Here is a 12,410-nt window from a genome sequence, read left to right on the forward strand (position 1 = left end):
GAATGTTGTAAGTCTCTTTATTGCTCAACATGCTCTCTATCTTTGTTATGTAACTATCCTTGTCCAATGCTACTGTAACGTTTGTCGGCTCCCTTTGTCGGCTCTTGTTAACAATAAATTGGGGTTGTTATGTAGAAACTTCTTTGTCTCAATATATAATTGATTAACACTTTCGTGATAGGTAGAATAAAGTGGTCGATATGACGGCAATCTCTCAATGATCTGCGACGACCGATTTCTAATGTTCATTTGCTCACTAGTGGGTAAGAATCTAATACTGTTCTCGATAGTTTTAATGAATTCAGTCGTGATTTTCACTGGGTTTGTGATCGGTAAGCTAAAATTATCTCCCAGTTGGAGAAGAGATTGGATATCTTCAGGAATGGACGTGGAAGACAAATTCACAAACCAACCGTCAACGATCTTAGAGAGGGACTGGTGTTCTTTAAAACTAGTGGATTCTATTTTAATCTCAAAGGAGTTCTGTTCATTTTTTTCAAGTAGAGAATTAAGATAGAACTTCGGGATAGATCTTCTCTCGGTTGTTGTTGTTTGGTCGTGAGATGGAATATGACAGAAATAATGGATATGCTCAATGTCGGAAATGTTAGTATCAGTTTTTGACAACAAATGTTTGAATTTTTTGTTGAATTTAGCTCTTTCTTTATAACTGAAAGTACGTAACGGACCTAACTGTTTACTAAAAAATACTTCCCAGACCGACACCGGAATGTCACGATAAATCGCACGACATGTTTTAAATAACTGAACTTGAGTGAATCTTAACAATCTGTATGAATCTCTAAGCTCAGCATTGAGTAACCTTCTAACAAAAACCTTTTTTAGTCGTTTGAAACATTTGATGGATCGATGATCGAACAGAATGATATCTTTTGTTAGAAAATCACCAATATGACGGGGTGTAATATCATGCTCAATACAATCACGTAAGAAAGTTATCTTTAATCCGCAGGTCATCACGGTCTTCCTAAGTTTAATCCATTCCTTCAATAATTGAACAGAATCTCTACCAAGATAAAATTCAACTTCTTGAAAAAATGAATTGAAACGCATTTTGCAGCCAGCGTAAATTAACTAAGAAAATAAATATATGGCTCTAAAAATTTTAATAGATATATAAAAGGAATAAGGCGATAAGAGCCAGCGCCGGTTTTTTTGCACGTATATTATGTAACGATTGATAGGTTTACAAATCATGCACCATTTCTTCGAATTACATTAAATATTTAAATGACGCGAACGTTTCGACCCTTTTTTTGGGTCATCTTCAGCGCAACGAATTAAAGGAATAGAGTACAATGGAATAAGATAATATGAACTTTCCGGTGTTAATTAAATCCATCGAGGTCGAATAAAAATAAAAATAAAGAATTATCGCACATCTTGTCACATTTGTTGTGTCATAGGTCGATCCCCTCCATGATTGGAAGACCAAAGAGGTATGAGTTGGTCCATGTTAGAGTCCAAAAATTAAAACTAAAAGTCAATGATTAAAAGGTGATCAACCCGAACACTCCAATCTGTGATATTAAATGGAATAAGTAGGTAATGAAAACTCACAGTAGGTCGATGTGCAATGTAGATAAATAGATGTCAAACCGTAAAATCAAATAGATTAAATGGATGTAATTAACACGATGAAAGCAGTTGAACATTGTAATCCTCGACTGATCTGATAACCGACTCACAATGTACTAACGAAACGTAAACAGAAACGAAACAGTCGAGGACAACTTTAAATGTTTGGAAGCTTGCTTAAAGCTGATATATAATTATGATGTAAGCATTCGGTGTCAGTCTGTAAATTTAAACTGTTACTTTGTCTTTTTATAAAAAGCATTTCCGATATGAGGCGCTTATGGAAAATTGGTTCATTATCTAGAACTCTAATCTCATCCCACTTAAATTCATGGCCTAAACCCAACCTGTGATCCGTAATAACAGAGTGACTTGAAGTATTTCTGGTTATATGTTTCCTGTGTATGAATGCTTACATCATAATTATATATCAGCTTTAAGCAAGCTTCCAAACATTTAAAGTTGTCCTCGACTGTTTACGTTTCGTTAGTACATTGTGAGTCGGTTATCAGATCAGTCGAGGATTACAATGTTCAACTGCTTTCATCGTGTTAATTACATCCATTTAATCTATTTGATTTTACGGTTTGACATCTATTTATCTACATTGCACATCGACCTACTGTGAGTTTTCATTACCTACTTATTCCATTTAATATCACAGATTGGAGTGTTCGGGTTGATCACCTTTTAATCATTTTTAGTTTTAATTTTTAGTTTTAATTTTTGGACTTTTAGTTTTAATTTTTGGACTCTAACATGGACCAACTCATACCTCTTTGGTCTTCCAATCATGGAGGGGATCGACCTATGACACAACAAATGTGACAAGATGTGCGATAATTCTTTATTTTTATTTTTATTCGACCTCGATGGATTTAATTAACACCGGAAAGTTCATATTATCTCATTCCATTGTACTCTATTCCTTTAATTCGTTGCGTTGAAGATGACCCAAAAAAGGGTCGAAACGTTCGCGTCATTTAAATATTTAATATAATTCGAAGAAATGGTGCATGATTTGTAAACCTATCAATCGTTACATAATATACGTGCAAAAAAACCTGCGCTGGCTCTTATTGCCTTATTCCTTCTATATATCTTATATTAGCATCTTATTTAAATATTTATGTCAAATTTGTGACAAACCAAGCAGCTATACAAGAAAATCGAAGATTATTTAAAGAATTAGGATATGGACATAGATTGCATTCACATAAGATTATTGGGTAATAATTTTAGAGGATTAGGTGAAATTTATAGAAATAGAAAGGGATATTTTAGATGAACTTCCGAAAACGATCCACGCTCGATTGTCACGAATTTTTATAGAAACACTGTAAATGATGTCAAATGAATGTCCTTAAGCGGATTTCTACCGATACAAACATTTAATGCTAAAAATATTTGGTAATTATTTACTTATACGGACTACCTCTCGATTTCAATAATTTCCCGATTTTAATAAAGTGTTACATTTGTAACTTTCTATGCAAAGTGAAGTGTATCCCGCATCACAAACACAGGTTGGGTTAGATTATATCTTCTGAAAGTGGAGCCTCCCGCAGGGGGGCGGAACACACTGTCTGCGCATCCCAGGTAACAGAGTGACGTCAAATGACATCTTAATAACGTTTTAATGACGTCATTGTACGTCATTAAGACGTCTGGAGACGTCATCTTGCTACCTGGGATGTACTTTCCAAGATGAAGCAAAGTTCATTTAATCTTGACCTCCATTAGGAGTAAATTTTGCTTCTTCTTAGGAAGTACATGCGTAGGTACAATATGTTGCCCCCCTGCGGGGGGCTCCACTTTCAGAAGATATAACCTAACCCAACCCGTGTTTGTGATGCGGAATACACTTCACTTTGCATAGAAAGTTACAAATCTATGTGAAATTATGCAACAATTGACTTTTCTTTCGATAAATGTATTAATGAACTCTTTGACTATAAAAACATGGACTGCCAGTAACTAAGTTCAGACTTGTAGCCAAGGTGTGTCGCGCCGCCATCGACCATTGAGTAATGCAGGAACTAAAATGAATGTTCAAATGTCTGCATGTGTCAATTCAAAGTGAAAAAACACTCGTTTTTTTAAAATAATTCAAGTTTATTTAATAATACAAAAGATATCAAGATGGTTAATTATTGTTTTGTAAATGGTTGCAGATCTATAAATCTAAAATTCCAATGTATGGGTAAGTCAAAATTAATCTGAAATATCATATCTTACAATTTTATTTAGTAGAATTAAATATTTATTATTAGTAATTATTAAATTGGTTTTAAATTGGTTTTAAATAGAGATATATTTTGAATATTTTTCCTTTTACAGATTTCCCAGTAAAGAAGAATTTCGCCAGAAATGGATAAATAATTTGATACATTTAAATAAGCAAAATAATGCAAATGCATATACAAAATATAGCAGAATCTGCATTAAACATTTTATGTGCACATTTCTTTAATAATAATATAAAATAAAACAAACTAATCTAATTTTATATTTTTTCGAAAAGTTATATATATTGGATTTCATATACACACAACATACAACAATAGATGCAGTTTAATCGTTCAAATTTCCCGTCTTTGGTCGATGGGGCGGGGCTTATATCGCAAAGATGTTGTATACACTCGTAGCATTGTTTATGAATGGAAAAAGTGGGGGACTGGCAGTCCTTGTTTCTATAGTCAAAGAATGAACTTATAAAACTTCATTTGTTTATATCTTTTTAATAAACAATGACTGCCGACTAAAACCTCCACAACATTACTCAGAGTGATGATCTTGATAACATATGTGATAACATATTGATAACATATGAGAACATGATAACATATGTGATAACATATTGATAACATATGAGAACATGATAACATATGTGATAACATATTGATAACATATGAGATTCGCTTCGCATGGAAAAGTATATGCGTGGTCACAGCGGGTTCCGCCCCCCTGCGGGGGGCTTCACTATCAAAAAACTAGATACATGGGTTCGGGTTACACCTTGCTTCGCGTGGAAAGTTGCAAACCCATGTGGAACCTCGCTTCGCGTGGAAAAATGTATACGTGGGCACAGTGGATTCCGCCCTCCTTATTTAAATGTTTTTAGCAAAAATCGGTAAAAATCCGTTTAAGGACATTCATTTGACATCATTTACAGTGTTTCTACAAAAATTCATTGCAATTGAGCGTGGGTCGTTTTCGGAAGTTCAGCCGATATTTTTCTCTAAATGTTCAGGTAAATTAATGAAAAATATTTATTTAATTAAAAATATGTAATATAATTATAAAAATGTTTATTTAATTTATATTTATTTTTTTCATTATAATATTCTTTGTAAGGATATTGTGGGCCCACAAATGGAATGGAATTTTTGGACCTTGTCCCAGAATGGCCAGGAAGTCAACACGATAATAGAATTTTTCAAAATTCTAGAATTTTCATGCGTTATCAACAACGCGAATTAACAGGGATGATAATTGGAAATTCTGGATATCCTTCTCTCACATTTCTTTCAACATCGTTAAGAAGTCCACAAAACGAAGAAGAACAAAAGTAGAAAAACAAAATTTAATTAATTTTTAAGTTTTTGGTTTCTTTCTACAGTTTTCTTAATTGATTATGTTAGGAATGGGAAAAATATATGCTTAAAATTCTTGCAAAATATGTAGAAATAAAAATATATATCCGCAAAATGATTTGCAGTTGATTGAACAGATTTTATATAATAGAATCTACAAATTTTTCTTTTCTTTAACAATAAACCCTGGCGAAAATAAAATGTAAACCGAGCGTTAACAAAGCATGAATTGGAGAGTAAATCTAATGTAACGGAAAAGTGACAGAAGCGTAAACGAAGCTATTAAAAGGCGTAAATTGAAACATCAGAACTTAAAGAAAGCGGCTATTAAGTGTTAGAAAAGCGTTAACGAAGCGTCATCAAACTCTCCGACAAGCGTGAACGAAATATCCTTCAAATGTAAACGGAGCGTCGTCAAACTCCTTAAGGAACGTAAACGAAACGTTATCGAACTCTCCGACAAACATGAATGAAATATCTAATATAATTTTTAAAGAACATAAATGAAATGTCATCAAACTTATTGGCGAATACGAATGAAATGTTTATACTCTCTGTATTTATACTGTACCGTTAATATTCTACACTTTACATTTTAAATAGGTAATAAACGGATTATTTTCGTTTATTTGCCAGACATTTACTTGTCCGACTTATACAATCAATTTAATATCTGAAGCTCTTCTATCGAGATCAGATATTAAATTCAAGTATCTTTAATCTTATTTGTTACTCTTTGTAAACTTTATATAATTCTCATAACTAAACTTAAATACGAGAAAGATAGCGCATCGCACGTCGCGTAGCGGTAAACGAACGAACTAACAGATCCTTGCGTGCTCGCGCGAAACTTTGACGTCCTTAAAAATTTCTTTAAATTTCTTTAAATTGTTAAAGTATGGGAAGTATTTCATACATGTTTTGTGCAGTGTTTAAGCGTTGAAGAAATGTGGATGAAGAGTTTCTAAGTCAATCAATCATTGAAGTGTATAGGAAGGGTATTGGAGTGCTTCGTTCACATTTTATGGAGCGTTTAGGAAATGTAAATGAAGAGTTTCTAAAATGTCAATCATTGAATGTACGGGAAGCGTATTGGAGTGCTTCGTTTACATTTTATGGAGCGTTTAGGAAGTGTAAATGAAGAGTTCCTAAAATGTCAATCATTGAAGTGTGCGGGAAGCGTATTGGAGTGCTTCGTTCACATTTTATGGAGCGTTTAGGAAGTGTAAATGAAGAGTTTCTAAATGTCAATCATTGAAGTGTGTGGGAAGCGTATCGGAGTGCTTCGTTCACATTTTATGGAGCGTTTGGGAAACGTAAAGGAAAACATGAAATATTAAAGCGTAAGGGAAGCGTAACGGAATGCTTCGTATACACTTTATGGAGCGTTCGAGAAATATGCACGAAGATTTAAAATCGCGAAGAGTTAATGGGAAGTCAATGAAGCTTCTAAGAAGCGTTTATTCTGTTCGTTTACGCTTCTTTGACACTTCGAGAAGCGTTTAATTTTCACCAGGGAAATAAGTAACTGTAAAATTAATGTTATAATTTATCTTTTTAACTTCTTTTTATGCTTTTACTACGTTAATTTTATGTTTATTTATTGATTGTTAAAGCAAAAGTTTTTTGCAAACTATTTTACATATTTGCTGATTGATTGCAAATATTATATTATATATTTTTATTTGAATGTATTTTTAAAAATTTTAAACATGTATACATTTTCACTTCTAATGTCATCGATGAAAAAGTTGCGAAAAATTATTTTATACAAAATTTATCTACAATACAAACATTTTTATTGCAGATATGATTCATTCAAGAACGCGAATGGTTGTTGAGAAAACATTCGGAGTGTGGAAAAGACGATTTCTTTGTTTATCAAGAGGATTATCTTTAAAACTTGTTACATGTACTGAAGTCATATCAGCTTGCGCAGTTTTACATAATTTATCATAACGTTCTAAAGATATTCTTCCAGAGGAAGCAGAACCTGATGCAATAATCGAAAATGAGGAGGTGCATTATAATGAATCTCATTGGCAGCCAGGAGATGGTTTTATTATTAGACAAAACATAGTTCGACAATTATTTCACTAACTTTAATTTAATAATAATTTTACTTTTATTTTTCTTTTATATTAGATAGTATATTAGATAGTATTATTCACCAAACTTTAAAAAATGTTAACAAAAATAAATGTAACGAAAATAAAAACATAAGATAATATGATGTGATAACAATTTGTTACCTTAACTTAATTAATAACACTTAATAGTTATATTATTAAATTATAATAGTTATATAATTGTTATAGAACACTTATTTCTATTCATTATCATCTGAGACATAAAGTTCTCCCCTAGAATTTAAAAAAATTTTAAATTATTTTAAAATAATTGTTTTTTTTAATTAAAAGAGAAGTCATTACTTACATTTCTTTTTCACATACTAATGTTATTCTTTCAGTTTTCTGTTATTTTAAATTGGAACATGAATTAACATCTTTTCGTTTGTTTGCTTTAAAATCTAGTAAAGGCCAATTTTCTTTTTTAACAGTATATATACAGGGTGATTCAAAACAAACTGATGTCTTTGAAATATGATATTCTTGAACGAATTCTAAGACTATTTTTCCTCTTGAAAAATTTTGTCCAAAGCTTAATTTTTGAGTTATAATAGAAAATAGTTGGCTACTCACGAGTCCGATACAACGGGCAGGCAGGGACGGCGCAACGCATCACGAGACAAATGCTCTCCCGTTTCCCCAGACAGTCAATTTTATTGCACAATATTTTATCCTTTGAAGTGTATTAAATTATTATTGCAGTTTCTACACAATATTTAACAATATTATTACCGTCTGGGAGGGTTATAACGTAACGCTTAAGAATAAAATATTCAAACGCGAAATTACATAAAGTAACAAATAAACTAGAAATGGACGAATAAAAAACGAAATAGTAATCACAATTTGATTAAATATTCTTATCTTTAAGAAAACTGACGAATTTTATTTTTTTCTGGGGATCGAAAATATGTTAGACAATGTCCAAATTAGTATATTAAGACGACTGAGAGCCTGCGTTGAGATGGACGGAGGCCACTTCGAACATCTTTTATAAAAACGATGCAAATCCGCCCTTTTCAGGGCGACAAAATTATTTTTCGTTCAACATTCTTAAACGCAAAATAATAAATAAAGAATAAAATAATTGAGAGAGAGAGAGAGAGAGAAAGAGAGGAATGGGGACTTCTAATCGCTATTTATAGTGTAATTTTATGTCTTAATTTGTGCGGAAGAAATATTTGCAAGTAATAATAAAGATTATTAAAATAGTAATATTTTTATTGCGTAAAGTCAAGTGAAATTTAGAAGCTGTTATTTATAAGATAAACGATCCCCGGAAAGAAATAAAATTCGTCAGTTTTCTTAAAGATAAGAATATTTAATCAAATTGCGATTACTATTTCGTTTTTCATTCGTCCATTTCCAGTTTATTTGTTACTTTATGTAATTTCACGTTTGAATATTTTATTCTTAAGCGTTACGTTATAATCCTCCTAGACGGTAATAATATTGTTAAATATTGTGTAGAAACTGCAATAATAATTTAATACACTTCAAAGGATCAAATATTGTGCAATAAAATTGACTGTCTGGGGAAACGGGAGAGCATTTGTCTCGTGACGCGTTGCGCCGTCCCTGCCTGCCCGTTGTATCGGACTCGTGAGTAGCCAACTATTTTCTATTATAACTCAAAAATTAAGCTTTGGACAAAATTTTTCAAGGGGAAAAATAGTCTCAGAATTCGTTCAAGAATATCATATTTCAAAGACATCAGATTGTTTTGAATCACCCTGTATACAGGGTGTCCCATTTTAAATAACGACCTCAAATATCTCCCGAATAATACGTTTTACAGAAAAATTTTTCAGACAAAAGTTGTATGGTTTCGAGGAGGCCATAAGATGGTACCATTGGTTTGACCTGGAAGAGTCATTTGAAGGTTACGTGAAGGTCACTTCAATTTTTTTAAATGGAACATCCTATATATTTTTGCACGTTCTTGTAGCTCATCTCGAGAGCTTTCCAAAACACTATAATTAAGTTAGTTTTCATTAAGTACTTTCCGAGTTATGAGGCTTGAAGTAATTTCTTAATTTTACATATACCGTAAAATATCTTGTAAAATATTCATTTTTCGATTATCTTACCTTAATACTTTTATGTACAAAATAATGAGAGGAATCAATTGATGTAAAGAAAACACATAATTGTTTCGAAAGAAAAAATGTAATTTGCAATTAACAATTACATTTTTTTAAGAAATAATTATGTGTTTTCTTTACACCAATTGATTCCTCTCATTACTTTGTACATAAAAGTATTAAGGTAAGATAATCGAAAAATGAATATTTTACAAGATATTTTACGGTTCATGTAAAATTGAGAAATGATTTCAAGCCTCATAACTCGGTAAGTACTTAATGAAACCTAACTTAATTATAGTGTTTTGGAAAGCTCTCGAGATGAGCTACAAGACCGTGTAAAAATATATATGGGTATCCCATTTAAAAAAATTGAAATGACCTTCACGTGACCTTCAAATGACTCTTCAAGGTCAAACCAATGGTACCATCTTATGGCTCCCTCGAAACCATACAACTTTTGTCTGAAACATTTTTCTGTAAAACGTATTATTCGGGAGATATTTGAGGTCTTATTTAAAATGGGACATCTTGTATATACAGGGTGTCCCATTTTAAAAGTTCCACCCTCATAACTTTTCAGGATCAACGTTTGAAGGAAAACCACTCCGATAAAAATTGTAGGGAACAAAGGGGGCTATCTAATAGTGACCTTGGATTCGACATTAAAGGTCATTTTCAAGGTCATTTGAAGGTCAACTTCCGTTTTTTAAATGGAACTCCTATTTTTTATTACTTATTCTTGTAGCTTATATCGAGACCTTTCCAAAACACTATAATAAAGTATTTCTTTATTCAGTACTTTTCGAGTTATGAGGCTTGAAATAATTTCTTAATTTTATATAAACCATAATATATCTAGTAAAATATTCATTTTTCGATTATCTTACCTTTATTTACTTCGATTATCTTACCTTAATTTACATAACTTACTTTTATGTACAAAATAATGAGAGGAATCAATTGGTATAAAGAAAACATACAGTTGTTTTTAAGAAAAAATATGGAATTGTTAATTGCAAATTATATATTTTTTCTTAAAAACAACTATGTTTTTTCTTTACACTAATTGATTCCTCTCATTATTTTGTACATAAAAGTATTAAGGTCAGATAATCGAAAAATGAATATTTTACTAGATATTTTATGGTTTATATAAAATTAAGAAATTATTTCAAGCCTCATAACTCGAAAAGTATGTGGCGAAGCGTGGCACAGTAGATAGCGCACTAGTCTACAAAGCCAAAGGCCCCGGGTTCGATTCCCGATAGAACCGAAAAATTGTATACGCTCGCTCCTCTCTCGGAAGGCACTGGCAAACCACCGAGAAATCTTGCCAAGAGAATCTCTCTATTTTCAGCCGTTCGGAATCGGCATTAAACTGTAGGTCTCATATACGTGTGATAATCTGGTGCGCAACACAGGTATATGAAAGAGAGAGATCACCATGTTCGAAATCGAACAAAAGACTAAGAAGAAGAACTCGAAAAGTACTCAATGAAGAAATACTTTATTATAATGTTTTGGAAAGCTCTCGAGATAAGCTACAAGAATAAGTAATAAAAAATATGGGGTCCCATTTAAAAAGCGGAAGTTGACCTTCAAATGACCTTGAAAATGACCTTTAATGTCGAATCCAAGGTCACTATTAGATAGCCCCCTTTGTTCCGTACAACTTTTATCTGAGTCGTTTTCCTTCAAACGTTAATCCTGAAAAGTTATGAGGGTGGAACTTTTAAAATGGAACACTCTGTATATACATGAGCGCACTATATAAGTATATAAGTATGTAATATAAGAACATATAAGATTGTTTTAATTAAATGTAATGCCCCGGTAAAATATTTTTCATATATATCTTTATATATGATCATATGTAACAATATAAAATTATATATAATTATACATAACTTTTACAGAATTTTATCTGTTTCTATATAATTTTATATTGTTATATATAAATTATATATAAAGATAATATAAAACATTTTTTATCGAAGCATTACGCATTTAATAAAACAGTCTTATATTTTTTTATATTACATATACTTACATTACAGTGCGCGCATGTATATATATCTAATATATATATACATGTGTATAATATTTTTTACCGGGGCATATCTTATTATAAAATATATAATTGATAAATAAAATATACACAATTATTTTATAAAACATATATAATTCATTATTTTTATGCATTTGTATAATTTAATAATAATAAAAGCGTCTTCCTTTATTTTTTTTTATTTTTATACTCATTTTCAAATAGTTGAGAAGATGCACTACTCATATCTGAGCTTAAAAGGTCGTATGTTTCATTACTTAATATTTTAAATTTTTTAAATTTTTGCATTACAGTTTCAAGTTTTCTTTCTTTTCGATTGCTTTTTTTTTTGTAAATATAGAAATTTATTTTTTTCCGCAGAGAGTTTTTCCTTTAAAGCATTTTTCTCCTTTTCTATTAAAATTTTAAACATGTCTGCTTGATTATTTAATTTCTCTTCATAACTTTGTGTCAATGATTTTATTGTAACTTTAAGTTTTTTATTTTCCTCTTCTAATTTACAATACTTATTTATATCTGCTCCTTCTAATGGTTCCATAGCTTTACGTTTTTCGACTATTGTACTATCTGTGTTTGTCATAACATTACTAGTATTGGAAATAAGTTCTGCTTTATTCAATTCAGATGTACTGATATTACATACAAAATTTATGAAAATAAAATAAATAATCATCATAATATTTTCTTATTTTAATCTAATGACTTTCTATTTATATATATACTTTTAATTTATATATGTATATATGTACATATACAGATTTTTTTCACATAATTATCAAGTGATATAGTTTTATAATTTTAAAAAAGGTCTCGTCAAACTTTAACCATAGATGCTATGTATCAAAACAAAGCAAAATGTCCATGTAAACATGGGTCCGGAAATGCCCCCCTTCTGAGATAACACAGGGTGAAGTCCCGTATCTTCTAGGCC

General features: G+C 31.0%; 1 long non-coding RNA gene across 1 annotated transcript; it reads left to right on the forward strand.

The window, feature by feature from the left end:
• Positions 1–7,013: 7,013 nt before the first annotated feature.
• On the forward strand, positions 7,014–7,423 carry LOC145975248 (uncharacterized). Its single transcript, XR_014439924.1, has 2 exons — positions 7,014–7,107; positions 7,177–7,423. It is a non-coding gene; the product is annotated as an uncharacterized LOC145975248 (long non-coding RNA).
• Positions 7,424–12,410: the final 4,987 nt, after the last annotated feature.

This window comes from Camponotus vicinus, unplaced genomic scaffold (assembly GCF_025532165.1).
Source record: "Camponotus vicinus isolate PSW18456_S1 unplaced genomic scaffold, iyCamVici1.0 SCAF_7, whole genome shotgun sequence".
Taxonomy (NCBI): Eukaryota; Metazoa; Arthropoda; class Insecta; order Hymenoptera; family Formicidae; genus Camponotus; species Camponotus vicinus.